The sequence below is a fragment of the Bubalus kerabau genome, chromosome 11 (assembly GCF_029407905.1).
Source record: "Bubalus kerabau isolate K-KA32 ecotype Philippines breed swamp buffalo chromosome 11, PCC_UOA_SB_1v2, whole genome shotgun sequence".
In the NCBI taxonomy this organism is placed as follows: Eukaryota; Metazoa; Chordata; class Mammalia; order Artiodactyla; family Bovidae; genus Bubalus; species Bubalus kerabau.
The window spans coordinates 65,614,884-65,628,957 of record NC_073634.1 but is presented as its reverse complement, the minus strand read 5'-3'; the positions used below and the strand labels follow the sequence as shown (position 1 = coordinate 65,628,957).

Below are 14,074 nucleotides of genomic sequence, written 5' to 3'. Positions count from 1 at the left end.
CACAACATTGTTATAGGCTATACCCCAATACAAAATGTTTTTGGTGTTAAGAAAATTAAAAATAATAATAATAATAAGCTCCACCTTTTTGTGTTTCTGAGGCAGGAACATGCCTTCTAGATTTCATCTTCCAGGACAAGGCTGGGAATTCTCCTGGGAAACTCCTTTCCAGCCTGTGAGAGCCAGAGGCCCAGTTATGGCCTCTTCAGGTCTTTTTTAGGCTGGGGAGGGTGAGGGCTACAGATATGTAGACAACCTGCCTTAGCTGCTCCAGCAAGGTGCACTTGGGGAAGGAAAGCTCTGAGCGGGGAGCGGAAGGCGTGAATGAAGAGGGAGAAAGAAGTTACACATTTATAATTGCAGAGAGGTCTAAAATTAGCATGGTTCCCAAGAGATCCAAAGTGGATAAGCAGACCCTCAGTCTGCAATAACTCATTCTCCTGTCCAGAACCCCAGCCCACAGCTGTCCCTGATGGGGTGGGGGCATTTCATAATCTCTTTGACTTCAGAGCCTCACTGTGAAGCTGTCCCCAGAGCCAAAGGAGCCACTTTTTTCTCAGAGAGTGGACTATGAATCTGATTCATCTGGGAAGCCCACCTGGAAAGCCCTGTGGGGCAGGGGACAGCAGAGGGGACGAGTGCGTGTGTGTGCATGCTAAGTCACTTGTCATGTCTGACTCTTTGTGACCCTATGAGCTGTAGCCACCCCCAGGCTCCTCTGTCCATGGGGATTCTCCAAACAAGAGTACTGGAATGGGTTGTCATGACCTCCTCCAGGGGATCTTCCCAATTCAGGGATCCAACTTGTGTCTCTTCTGTCTCCTACATTGGCAGGTGGGTTCTTTACCACGAGTGCCACTTGGGAAGCCCGAGGGGAGAAGTGGATGCATTTAAAGCCACCCCTTTCACAAGGCTTTCTGAGAAGGTTGGTCATCTGTACTGCTATAGGAACTCTGAGGTGTTCTGGTGGGAGGGTGACTTGGTACAACCACTTGGGAGAACTTGTCACATTACATAGGAGAATCCAAGATGTGCGAAACTAACCCAGCAATTCCATTCTTCGTTATGTGTCCTAGAACAGCAGGTCTTAAGGCTTTTGGTTTCAGGACCCCCTTTCACTATGAAATATTGCTTAGGGTGCCAAATAACTTTTGCTTAGGTGAGTTATATTGACCAATATTTCAGTTCAGTTCAGTTCAGTTCAGTCGCTCAGTCGTGTCTGACTCTTTGCGACCCCGTGAATCGCAGCACACCAGGCCTCCCTGTCCATCACCAACTCCCGGAGTTCACCCACAGTCATGTCCATCGAGTCACTGATGCCATCCAGCCATCTCATCCTCTGTCCCTTCTCCTCCTGCCCGCAATCCCTCCCATCATCAGAGTCTTTTCCAATGAGTCAACTCTTCGCATGAGGTGGCCAAAGTACTGGAGTTTCAGCTTTAGCATCATTCCTTCCAAAGAAATCCCAGGGCTGATCTCCTTCAGAATGGACTGGTTGGATCTCCTTGCAGTCCAAGGGACTCTCAAGAGTCTTCTCCAACACCACAGTTCAAAAGCATCAATTCTTCGGCACTCAGCCTTCTTCACAGTCCAACTCTCACATCCATACATGACCACTGGAAAAACCATAGCCTTGACTAGACGGACCTTTGTTGGCAAAGTAATGTCTCTGCTTTTGAATATGCTATCTAGGTTGGTCATAACTTTCCTTCCAAGGAGTAAGCGTCTTTTAATTTCATGGCTGCAGTCACCATCTGCAGTGATTTTGGAGCCCCCCAAAATAAAGTCTGACACTGTTTCCACTGTTTTCCCATCTATTTCCCATGAAGTGATGGGACCAGATGCCATGATCTTCTTTTTCTGAATGTTGAGCTTTAAGCCAACTTTTTCACTCTCCACTTTCACTTTCATCAGGAGGCTTTTTAGTTCCTCTTCACTTTCTGCCGTAAGGGTGGTGTCATCTGCATATCTGAGGTTATTGATATTTCTCCCGGCAATCTTGATTCCAGCTTGACCAATATTTACCACACTAGAAATTAAACCTAAGACTTTGATAACCTATTAATGCATTTACAAGTAACAATAAAAATGCATTACATAACCAACAAATAACATTTATGAAAAATAACTATTTTCTAAAACAAAACAACTTAGTGGGAAGAGTGCCATTGTTTTATAATCTTGGAAATCTGAGTTAATAGAAGACAGCTGGAATTCTCATATCTGCTTCTGCATGTCTGTGTTATCTCATGTAGTTGGTGGAAAACTTCACCATTTACTTATGAGAGTATGAAAGCAAAAAAGCCAAAAAATCTTTATATTATTATGAAAACAGTTTTGACTTCTCAGATCACCTCCTCCACCCCCACCAAAATCATCTCAGGGGTGCCCAGAAAACATTTCTTACTTTGATCCCAGGAGAAAAGTACAAGCATGCTCAGAGTGGTCTTATTTGTAACAGAAAAAAGAAACCCAACTTAAATGTTTATAAATAATAGAAGTGATAAATTGTGATATATTCATAGTATCGCTGAATCTCACAAACAATACTTTACAAAAAACAATAAAATATGATTTCATGTTCATAGAGTTCAAAAACATATTATTTAATGATATAAATATATGGCAAAACCTTAAAGAAAAGCAAGGACAATGGTTAACACTGGGGAAGAGGGAAAGAATACCACCACTGCCAAGGGATATACGTGGAATTTCAGAAATACTTCTGTTTCAGTTCAGTTCAGTCGCTCAGTTGTGTCTGACTCTTTGAGACCCCATGAATCGCAGCACGCCAGGCCTCCCTGTCCACCACCAACTCCCGGAGTTCACTCAGACTCACGTCCATCGAGTCGGTGATGCCATCCAGCCATCTCATCCTCTGTCGTCCCCTTCTCCTCCTGCCCCCAATCCCTCCCAGCATCAGAGTCTTTTCCAATGAGTCAGCTCTTTGCATGAGGTAGCCAAAGTATTGGAGTTTCAGCTTTAGCATCAGTCCTTTATGATGGGCTAATTATGCTTTGGGAACAAACAGCCCCTGAAATCTCAATGGCTTAAATACATTGAAGATTCATTACAGTCCAGCTAATATGGCCTCCACCAGTTGGTGTGTCTTGAATAAGTGTGGTGAGGAGAGGGACCATGATAAGACATGCACTAGGTCTGAGAGGCCATCCAGAAGAGGCACTTGTTACTTCTGCTCACATCCTATTGGCCAGAGCAAGTCACATGGCCATGTGCATGTACAAGGAACTGAGGAAGTGCCATCTGATTATGTGCCCAGGAGGGAAATTGAGACATTTGGGTCATTTGGTATTGTTCTACTTTATTAGGATCATTTGGCTTTAAGTTGAGTGGTAGGTTCATAGAGTACTTGCTTAATTATTAATTTATACATATAAATTTAAAAATACATTTATGCTTATCATCTGCTATTTACGTATATGGGCTTCCCAGGTGGCTCAGTGGTAAAAAAAATCCACCTACCAAGCAGGAGACATGGGTCGGGAACATCCCCTGGAGGAGGGCATGGCAACCCACTCCAGTATTTTTGCTGGGAAAATGTCATGGACAGGGGCCCTGGCAGGCTACAGTCCATAGGATTACAAAGAATCAGACACAGCTTAGCAACTAAACAATGACAACAGCAACTATATATATATATGTCTTATTTAAGTATATATATGTATATTAGGTATAAAATATTGAAAAGGAAGAAACAAAAAAAAGAGAGAGAAAAGAATAAATCTTTAATTTTTTTATCCAAATACATAATTTGTATATTTGGATTTTTAAAAAGTGGAGGCTGAAAGAAGAGAAGGTGAGAGCTAAATTGAGAAACACTTGGAAGTCCTGGAGCAATGGTCTTTAAACTGGGATAAACATATTTCCAGGGTCCATGAAGACATTCTAAAAGGTTGTAATACATATTCTATTAAACAATCAGTTTCTAGATGCTCATTTCTAGATGTCCTCTTGACTAACATTGGTCTCCCTGAGAATACTCCTGTGTTTGAGCTGTTCTCCTTTCCCCTTTCCTCTTTTTTAAGTGGACTTTTCCCATATTTTTCAAAAGAAAAATGTGCTCCTTCTTGTCATTTTGTCCTTGATAAAAATCTCCAGACGGGAATCAAAGAGACAATTCAGTCCTGGTTCTAGTTGAGCAAGTGAATTACTCCAAAGATAGGACTACAGATCTGTTTGCAAATCAGATGTTATCCCATCATTTTAACAAAGGTGAAGGAGAAACCAATGAACATTTAGCAATATCATGTGATAAATGATTAATAATGATCTTGTTATTATGCATGAATTCCTACAATAAATTCCCTCCATCCTGAATATGTTTTCTTAGCACTTACATTTTTAAAAGTGAAAAATTAAAGCTAGAATTGATGCTGAACCCACTTTCATTCTTGAAAGAGTAATATTTATCCATGGATATGATGCTTTTGAACTGTGGTGTTGGAGAAGACTCTTGAGAGTCCCTTGGACTGCAAGGAGATCCAACCAGTCCATTCTGAAGGAGTATTTCTTTGGAAGGAATGATACTAAAGCTGAAACTCCAGTACTTTGGCCACCTCATGCGAAGAGTTGACTCATTGGAAAAGACTCTGATGCTGGGAGGGATTGGGGGCAGGAGGAGAAGGGGACGACAGAGGATGAGATGGCTGGATGGCATCACTGACTTGATGGACGTGAGTGTGGGTGAACTCCGGGAGTTGGTGATGGACAGGGAGGCCTGGCGTGCTGCGATTCATGGGGTCTCAAAGAGTCGGACACGACTGAACGACTGAACTGAACTGAACTAATGTGGAGGGGAAAGCACCAACGGTCTCATTAAGAAAAGCATTTCCAAAATATTCTTTGGGATAATAATGTTTTATTAAAATGTTCAATAAACCTGTGATATAGTTATGTTATTTTGATGAATTGTGTGTTACTACTAATTGTAATGATAACTCATTCTGTAAGAAAATCTTCTTGCTGTAGACTAGTGCTGTCTAACAGAACTTTGCGTGATGATTGGATTTGCTCCATCCAATACAGCCCCATATGCCATGTGTTGCTATTAAATACCTGGAATGTGGCTAGTGTGAATGAGGAGCTGAATTTCAAATTTTATTTATTTAAAAAAGTTTTAATAGTCACATGCGGCTAGTTGCTATAGTGTTGGACAGCACAGCTTGAGAACTTTATGGCCACAGAAAAGGAAAAACTACTAAATTTGAATTTGTATACATTTATAAGATAAATATGATAAAGTGATTAATAAAGTATTTTAATCATAAATGTATATTATATTATGATAAAGTTTTATAGGGGAAGAGAAATGGAAATACAAATTCAAAGAGAAGAAGGAATAATGTAAAACTTCTTACCATTAAGGAAGTGCACATTTGTGATATTTTTAAAAGGATGATGGAGGATGTTAATTTCTTTAATATTTCAATTCTATTTGGATACATTTAAATGAGGGACAACAATGATTTTTAAATGTTTAAACTGTTAAAATATTTCAGATTTACAGTGGACTTTTAATTTTTTGCAGCTATTTAAACTTAAAATGAAAACTCTTAGACACCAATGTAAAAATGTTTGAGGGGAGTGTATAATGACAGCCCCAAATGTAAAACTTCCCTTAAAAACAGGTGTCCTAAAAAAAAAACACCAAAATCCAAACAAATGAGCCAAAAATACAAAGTTGCCTGTCTCTTATGCACACACATGTACACACACACTCCCCCCAATAGACCCCCAATTCCACGCTGGCAATTACGGTGCAGCCGGCTAATGAACCACACTTGGTTAGCAACTTGGGGTAGTCTGATCAGTTAGATCTCTTCAGAGGTGGGACAGCCTCAAAGAAGATTGTTAAGGATCAAAAGTTCATTTCAAAGTTGTTTGTATTGCTGCAACCTAAATCTGCTTGGCCTGAGCAGCCCTTGACCACACAGGTCTTTCGTGAGTGTTTGGTTTGGTTTTGGTGGAAACTGAGGCAAGGACTTGAGTTAGGTGCAGACCTAGGACAGTGCACACAGGTCCCAAAGTGCCTCGAACTGAAAAAATCCAGAGGAAGCAGAATCTAGGAGGCAGAGGCGAGCCTCAGAACATAAGTCTGCTCTCCCCCTCCCCACAAGGCCTCAGCCTCCCCGTGGAAGTGGGCCGGGGTTTGGCATTCATGTGCTTTGTGCGTCACAAGGCATGCTGAACCCAGCGTGGTTATCCTCATTCACCCATGGCCTCCCTGCAGTGTTGCTCAACTCCAGGGGTCAGGAATGGTTCAGCCCATTCCCAGTGGCAGCAAGACAGGAGGCCCAGAGGAGACTGAGAGGCAGGGCACTGAATGACCCCAAGTCACCACCACCACCAACCCACCCCAGCACTGTAGGGGATGGGAAAATATTCCCGTGACCCAGTGAGTGCTTCCCACGCAGGTGAGCGCTGCCAGCCAAAGGGGTGGAGGAGGGAGGGGGGCAGGGCTGGGTATCCTGGCAAGTGAGTGGCAGGAGAGTGTCTTCACGTTGTGGGACCTGGGATTCCGGATCAGCAGCTCTGACTCAGCCTCTGATTGACAAAGGTCAGGCCTCCCTTTCGCAAGGGCTTCCACTCTCGGCTGGGTCCTGCCTGGGTTAGGCAGGCAGGACGCCTGATGCTCAGCCTTTGGGACCAGCTCCCAGGAAGCTGCAAGGGATCCAAGTGGTCTTGGCACCATGTCAAAGGCTGGCTTCAAGATGCTTTATCAGTGGGCTTTTGTACCAGGCCTATGCTGAGGCTTCATAAGAACATGGAAGATGCCAGGGAAGTCAGAACAGCTTTTTGAAAATAAGGCTCAGACCATAGGCAGGTGCTTCCATACCACTTGGACCTTAGTGAAAGAAAAGCGAACATCAGCCCAGAGGTGGAGAACACAGCAGACACCTTCCTGTAGGAAGATGGGGGAATGACTCCAAGAGACATGGGCTGTTAAAGAAAGTCTGGGTCTGCACCTTTTTTTCTTTGACTGTCATGCCACTTGTCATCGCTGAATGCCTCAGAGCTTGATGTCGTATCACATGGTGAATGCCTGCGTGCGTGTGTGCTAAGTTGCTTCAGTTGTATTCGACTCTTTGCCACCCAATGGACTGTAGCCCACCAGGCTCATCTGTCCATGGGATTCTCCAGGCAAGAATACTGGAGTGGATTGCCATGTCCTCCTCCAGGGGATCTTCCTGCCATAGGGATCAAACCCACATCTTGCCTGAGACAAGCTACAGAGGACTAATAGCTGACAGCAGAGTTGATGGCCACTAACATTGGCTCTTTGAAAAAAATATAGAAAACCCAATCATTCTCAGCCTTTATTTTAATGTGACTCACATGACCTTTACCTTCATGATTCACCTCTGTAGACAGTGCCAGATTTTGACACAACTGTCAAATGTGTGCAATTCCTGGGCCCTCATTTCATTCACTCCAGCTTAGCAGCTCAGGAAGAATGCATGTAAGAGTATGGTCATTATAGGGTAAACTTGAATTGCTCTAAGTCATTAAAACAGTAAATTCTTTGCAAAACTGAGAATGAAATGAGGTTGCATCTCTTTTGTCAGTTCCTTTGCTTTGGCTCCAGCTTCATCCGCTCTACCGTAAGGATGGCCTATCTTTCCCCAGGTCACTTGTTTTGTGATGAACCCAGGAAGTCCAGGTTCCCAGGATGATTATCTGAAATGCAACAGTGACTCCTGGTCTCTCTCTCTTTATATATATATATATATACACACACAGTCTTTAATATAAACAAAAAGCTTATGAGAAAAAGCAAGACAACTTTTGTTTAAAGCTGAAGAACTGAGGCTTACAGTAATTAATTTAAAGATAATCTAATTTGGGATTTGGCATTTATATTTAACATTTCCAAAATTTTTTTCAACAATTAGAAGACTCCTGGTCTCTTGGACCACTGGAGCCACCTCAGATGCATGCCTTCAGCCTGGGAGCTCCTCAGTCACTGCCAAATGCAGGGTTCTTGGGTGGTCGCCAAAGCCCGAGGGGCCAGAGCCCACAGCAGCTTGTATGGTTGCTGCAGTTGCTGACAGTATGTAATTCCATGACCTTGTCTGAGCCTCAAAGCCTGTCCTGGTTGCTCCCACTTGCTCTAACCCTGAGTTTTGGACTTCTCTTGCTGCTGATCCTGGAGTCTGTGGCACAGCCAGGAGCCCTGGTGCAGGTCCCACTGGCAATTGTCCTTTGAGCCCAAGACAGGATGGTCCCTGGCCCCTCTCACCACGCTCAGCTAAGGCCGCTCCCCAGTGGAGCCATGAGGAGCCACTGCCCCTGGGCAGCCTGGGCCAGGACAGCATGTGGGGACAGGTTCACTGAGGCCCACAGCTCCCTTCTCCTCTGCATTGCTATAGCCTAAGCCTACACCCAGTTCCTATCACTGAATGAGTTATGTGTCTTTCAAGGAGACAGACTCCTCAGTCATAAAGTCCTTGGAATCCATCTTGCAGCCAGGGGTTGTGATTCCGTCTTTGAGAACTGCTGAACTTGGAGATGTGCCCTCAGCACAAAGGTCTGCTCATCTCCAAACCAAGCCAAGCTCTGACGGCATCTTCGGTCTTGTTCTCAGAGGACCATGTTGCAGTGGTATCATGCCATGACATCAGCCGTGAATATTGGCTGCAGGCTGTGTTAGGGTGCCACGAGCTGCTATAACAAGCCCCAAGTTCAGTGATTTAACACATTAGAAGTCTACTCACCACTCACATAAGAGTCTAGTGCCTGATTCCTAGTCAGCAAGCGGCTTTTTGTCATGTGGCTGTTTGCCATTGTGTGGCTTTTTCCATCCAAGGACCTGGAAGTCCTCTGCATCCAACTGATGGATGTAGAGAAGTCACATCCTCTTCTTTTTTTATTGCAGTAAATGTACATTAAATCTACCATTTAACCTTTTTAAAGTGTATAGTTCAGGGGCAAGTACATGCACATTGCTTTGTAGCCATCACTGCTATCCATCTTCAGAACTTTTTCTCTTTTTTTGGGTACACTTCTGGCATGTGAGATCTTAGTTCCCTGACCAGGGATCAAACCCTTGCCCTTTGCAATGACCATACAGAGTCTTAACCATTGGGCTGCCAGGGAACTCCCTAGAACTTTTTCATCTTCCCAAACGGAAACTCTTTCCCCATTAAACACTAGCTCCTCATTTCCTGCTACCCCCCGGCTCCTGGCAACTATCATTCTACTGTCTGTCTCTGTGAATTCAGCTACTCTAAATACCTCATATAAGTGGCATCTTGTGATATTTGTCCTTTTGTGACTGGATTATTTTGTTTAGCACCATGTCTTCAAGTTTCACCCATGTTGTGGCACCTGTTAGAATTTCCTTCCCTTTGAAGGCTGAATAATATTCCATGGTATGTGTACACCACATTTCGTTTATCCATTCATCTGTTAATGGACACTTGGGTTGTTTTAACCTCTTGGCTTTTCACACCCTCTTCTTAACCATCTTGACATGCAAGTGACATCTGTCATTTGATTCCATTCCTTAGGAGAATCTATTATATGGCCCCACCTACATACATAGGAAGCTGGGAAATGTAATCCCTGGCTGGGCAGCCACTTCCAGAAATAATTCAGCCAGGAAGATGAGGCACGATTTGTTGGTGGACAATTAGCTGTCCCTGCCATCCCCTCACCTTTGTACTTCCTAGAACCACCATTTACTGTGGTCCAGGAAAAATGTCTTTTTTTTTTTTTCCAGCTTCAGTTCCTAACTGGATGAAGGTTTTGAAGTCTCAGTGTACTTTCAGCAAAAGCTGTAGTAACATTTGTGGAGTCTTTTGCATTTTTCCATGTCCTTTTCATATGGTGTCATTGTTCTGATTCTGTCTCTTGTTTTCTCACCAGATGATGTTTGTAGAGCTCATTCTGCTACAATAAATCCAATAAGTAGTAATTATTAATCCTTACAGCAACACCAGGTTTGATCATCTTCCCCTTGTGTATAAGTGAACATATTGAGATTTGTTCAAAGTTGTGTGTGCTTAGTCGCTCAGTCATGTCCAACATTTTGCAAACCCATGCACAAGCCAGGTAGTAAATTGTGACTCCATCTGTCTATCTGTACCTCTTGCTTAGGGAGCCATCCTCATGGATTTGAGAAATAACCCTGATGTCCTTCAAAGGACACTTTGAGCCCCCAAACCAAACTCTGCCCCCAGAACACCCTCCTTGCTCTAGAAATGACAGACTCTCTCCTCTAGTACCCAAACTGAGCCCCCCTGGAGAATGTGGTAAGAAAGGGAGGCGAGATCCTCTCACTCTGGAACCTGACCTGTGCTCCTGGTCCCCAGGAGCTTCCTGGGACCCTTGGAGCAAAAAAACAAAATGTCTTCTGATGCTGCTGCTGCCATGGCAACAACAACATTCATGAAGCCGCTTCTGTGTCCAGGCCCTGGGGGTGTACGCAGGAATAAGAAATGGTTCCTCCCCTCCGAGGAGTGCATTGTTCGACCAGTGAGACAGACATGGGAATGAATGCTGTCATATCATATGACAAGCGATATAGACAAAGTGCTATGGAAATTTGGAAGAGGGAGTCATTAATTTTGCTTTGTTATGGCAAGCTACAGCAAGAAGGTGACATCAGAGTTGGGTGTAGACAATGGAGAGAGGATTGGGGAGAGCTATTTTAGATAGAAGGGACTCAGTGGTGTCAAAGAATATGGTGTATTTGAGGATAAAGAGGAGGCACTGTGAAGGGAAAGCATGAGTCGAGACAGGGTGGGGGAAGACTTGAGGAGATTGGGTGGAGCCAGGGGTAAAGGGCCATCATTCTACAGATGAGGCAAGGAGACTATTAACTGGGGACAAATGCAACCAGAGCCATCTAATACACAGCTTCCTCTGGCTAGGATGAACAATGGGAAATGGAACTAATCACCTGTTTCGTTCCAGTCCCATTCATTCCCACAGGGCAGGCCCACCCCAGCCGTTCTGTATGCCATATGCCATGTAACTGGGTCATTCTGGGCAAAGGCCAGAAAAGAGACTGCCCGAGGACATCAGTACTCCCAAAATGACCCCTCCCCCTTGGCCTGTAGGCGAAGAGGGACTCATGATAGGTTTTTTTCTTCCTAGTTGGCTTATAGGGGAGGATTAAGCTGAATCCCAAGTTGGTTATCTCAAAGCTAGGGTCTCTATCTGTTACCTGCAAAGACAGAATTGAAGCCTGGGGGTGCCAGGAACACTGTGGCTTCTCTCCTGTCCCATGGTTGAGCATGAAGGAGGTGGAGAGAGAAGGGAAAGAAGGTGGTGTCAGAACCAGTTCACCATCACGCAGGTACTCACCAGCCCCTCACTCATACTTTCCCACCCCTTTACATCAGGATGGGATTCCCAGACTTCTAAGTAATTTATAATTAGAAGTGGAAAGCCAAGGGATTCTGTGTTAACAGTGAACCTGTGGTGAGAAATCAAACCCTGAAGGTGGCAGCTGCCCTGCCCAAGAAGCCAAAGCCCTTCTCTCATGGAGGCTGTGGGCCAGCAACGCTTTACTGAGAAACCTGTGCCAACCTTGAGGGTACAGTGATGAAGGGGGCATTCTTCCTGCCTTCAAGGACTTCACAGTCTGGTGGCAAAGGCAGGCAGGTACACAGCTCCCAGCATCTTAGGTGTCATGCATTGTGTAAACTGTGAAGAATTCTATCTAATCTCTTCAAATGAAACATCTAATCAAGATACTGGGTAATCTGGCCTCTCCTTCTGCAAACTTGCCCTCAGTGGGATCCATTTCCAATATTATGAAAGACATACTGTATCATCATTCACTAATCATAAATGACACCATGAAAATGATATAAAAATCTATTCAGAAAAACAATTCAAATTTTCTCATCAACATATATTATTCTATGGCAAAGGCTCTAATTAGTTATTTTATTTTCCTCTCAATTTTGTTCTAGTCTTCCAATGACTTTGTACAGCAAAGTTCTGGATTCCTTAATTCCTCTGAACTCTGCCAGGTCTGGGGCTGTTTTGGTGTTCAACAATGGGGCAGCTGAAACATTCAAAATTCAAGGCAGGGCCCACGACTGGGTTTTATAAGAAACTATGAGTCTAAGCTGGTTAACGTACCTTAGCAGAGCAGATTTTTTAAAGATCCAGGATCTATTTTGAAGGAGTGGAATTGAGGAAGTTAAGAAATGACTCTTGAGAGTCCTTTGGACAGCAAGGAGATCAAACTAGTCAATACTAAAGGAAATCAACCCTGAATATTCATTGGAGGGACTGATGCTGAAGCTGAAGCTACAATACTTCGGCCACCTGACAGGAAGAGCCGACTCATTGTAAAAGACCCGATGCTGGGAAAGATTGAGGGCAGAAGGAGAAGGGGTTGACAGAGGATGAGATGGTTGGATGGATGGCATCATTGACTCAATGGACATGAGTTTGAGCAAACTCCAGAGACAGTGAAAGACAGGGAAGCCTGGTGTGCTGCATGCAGTCCATGGGGTTGGCAAAGAGTCGGACATGACTTAGTGATTAAGCAACAAGAAATGACAATGATAAGGATAAAAGGATCTTTGGATGAAAGTTATAGGAATATGAGTTTGAGCTCAAAACAAGGAAAAATTTATCATAGTTGGAACTGTCCAAGACTGGTGGAGGTAAAGGGTGTTTGTTGACAGAGGCCAAGCAGAGGGATGATGACAGTCAGAGGGTCTTATACTGGGAGGGAGGTTGAATGAGATAAACTCTACAGCCATTTGTGCTGAACTTGAGTCTTCACTCTGCTTTCAGCTGATGGAACAAACCTGGCCTGGCAACATCACCTTTCCTGGACTCCATTTTATCATTGCTGAGTTGTATAGAGGGAGCAATGGTCAGAGCCCTCACTGGCCACTGTGCGTGAACCCCAGACCATTAGCCCTGGGTCTCAAAGGTAAGTGAGCATAGTCTTGGGACCTCTGGATCCTCAGGTCCATCTGATGACTTGGAAGTTCCTTTAATCTTCCACACTGGAGACCAGCCAGGCTGGTTTGTCTTGTTCTAATTATTATTTAGATGACTGTTTGGCTCATTCCTAGGCAAGGTTTAAATCAAGTCAGACCTGTTAATTGAATCAAAGTTATATAATCATATTTGGGCATTTAAGTGCAAACCAATTATTTTGAGCCCGAGCATCTTATGCACAAGGAAGGAGTTCTGTTAAGTGTCGGGAATGTATGCTAATACATGAAGCCTAACCCCTAAAGTGGAGGGTGGAACATGCCAGGGCACTCCTGTTTCGATGAGGTTGTTGTAATAGTTATTGCTCTGGGCACATTCTGGGAGGATGCTGGAAACGTCTCAAACAAATATGACATTGACATTACCCCAGTTTGTCAAACCCAAATACATTTGGAACATGTCTTTCTGTAGCATTTGGCCTGGCTTATAAATGCATTATCAAAATCTGTAAGAGGTGTTGCCAGCAGCCTTCCCTTGGCCTTTCTGGTCATCAGTATTCCTTCCTCTCCTGACATATATATGCCATAGGCATATATCTGTTAGGCGTTTCATTTTTTCACTTGGGCCTCTTTCTGGTTTCCAGTCTCAGTCTACAAGCCTCCAAACCTTGCAGTCCTCAGATACTAGCCTCCTCTGCAAAGAGAGAGAAAAATAGGGAGGAGTAAATAAGGAAGTAATTGGTGAGTTGATGGGACGGACTAGTGACATAAACCAACCCATCAGGGAGAAGATGCCAGACTCAAGATTGAAGTGTTTGCCCCTAAATGCTCTAAGGTGGGAATATAAACTGATACAGCCACTATGGAGAACAGTATGGAGATTCCTTAAAAAAAAAACAAACTAGGAATAAAACTACCATATGACCCAGCAATCCCATTACTGGGCATACACCCTGCAAAAACCATAATTCAAAAAGACACATGTACCCCAATGTTCAGGCTTCCCCAGTGGCTCAGTGGTAAAGAACCTGCCTGCCAGTGCAGGAGATGCAGGAGACGTGGGTTCAATCCCTGGGTTGGGAAGATCCACTGGAGGAGGGCATGGCAACTCACTCCAGTATTCTTGCTGGGAAAATCCCATG

At 44.0% G+C, this 14,074-nt stretch overlaps 1 long non-coding RNA gene across 1 annotated transcript in view; it reads left to right on the top strand.

Annotated features, from left to right (window-relative positions):
- The window catches only part of LOC129623241 (uncharacterized), a 164,091-nt gene that overhangs the window by 43,581 nt on the left and 106,436 nt on the right, over nucleotides 1–14,074 (top strand). Inside the window, exon 2 of the long non-coding RNA XR_008700422.1 lies at nucleotides 12,784–12,925. This is a non-coding gene — a long non-coding RNA (uncharacterized LOC129623241). The remainder of the gene's footprint in view (nucleotides 1–12,783; nucleotides 12,926–14,074) is intronic.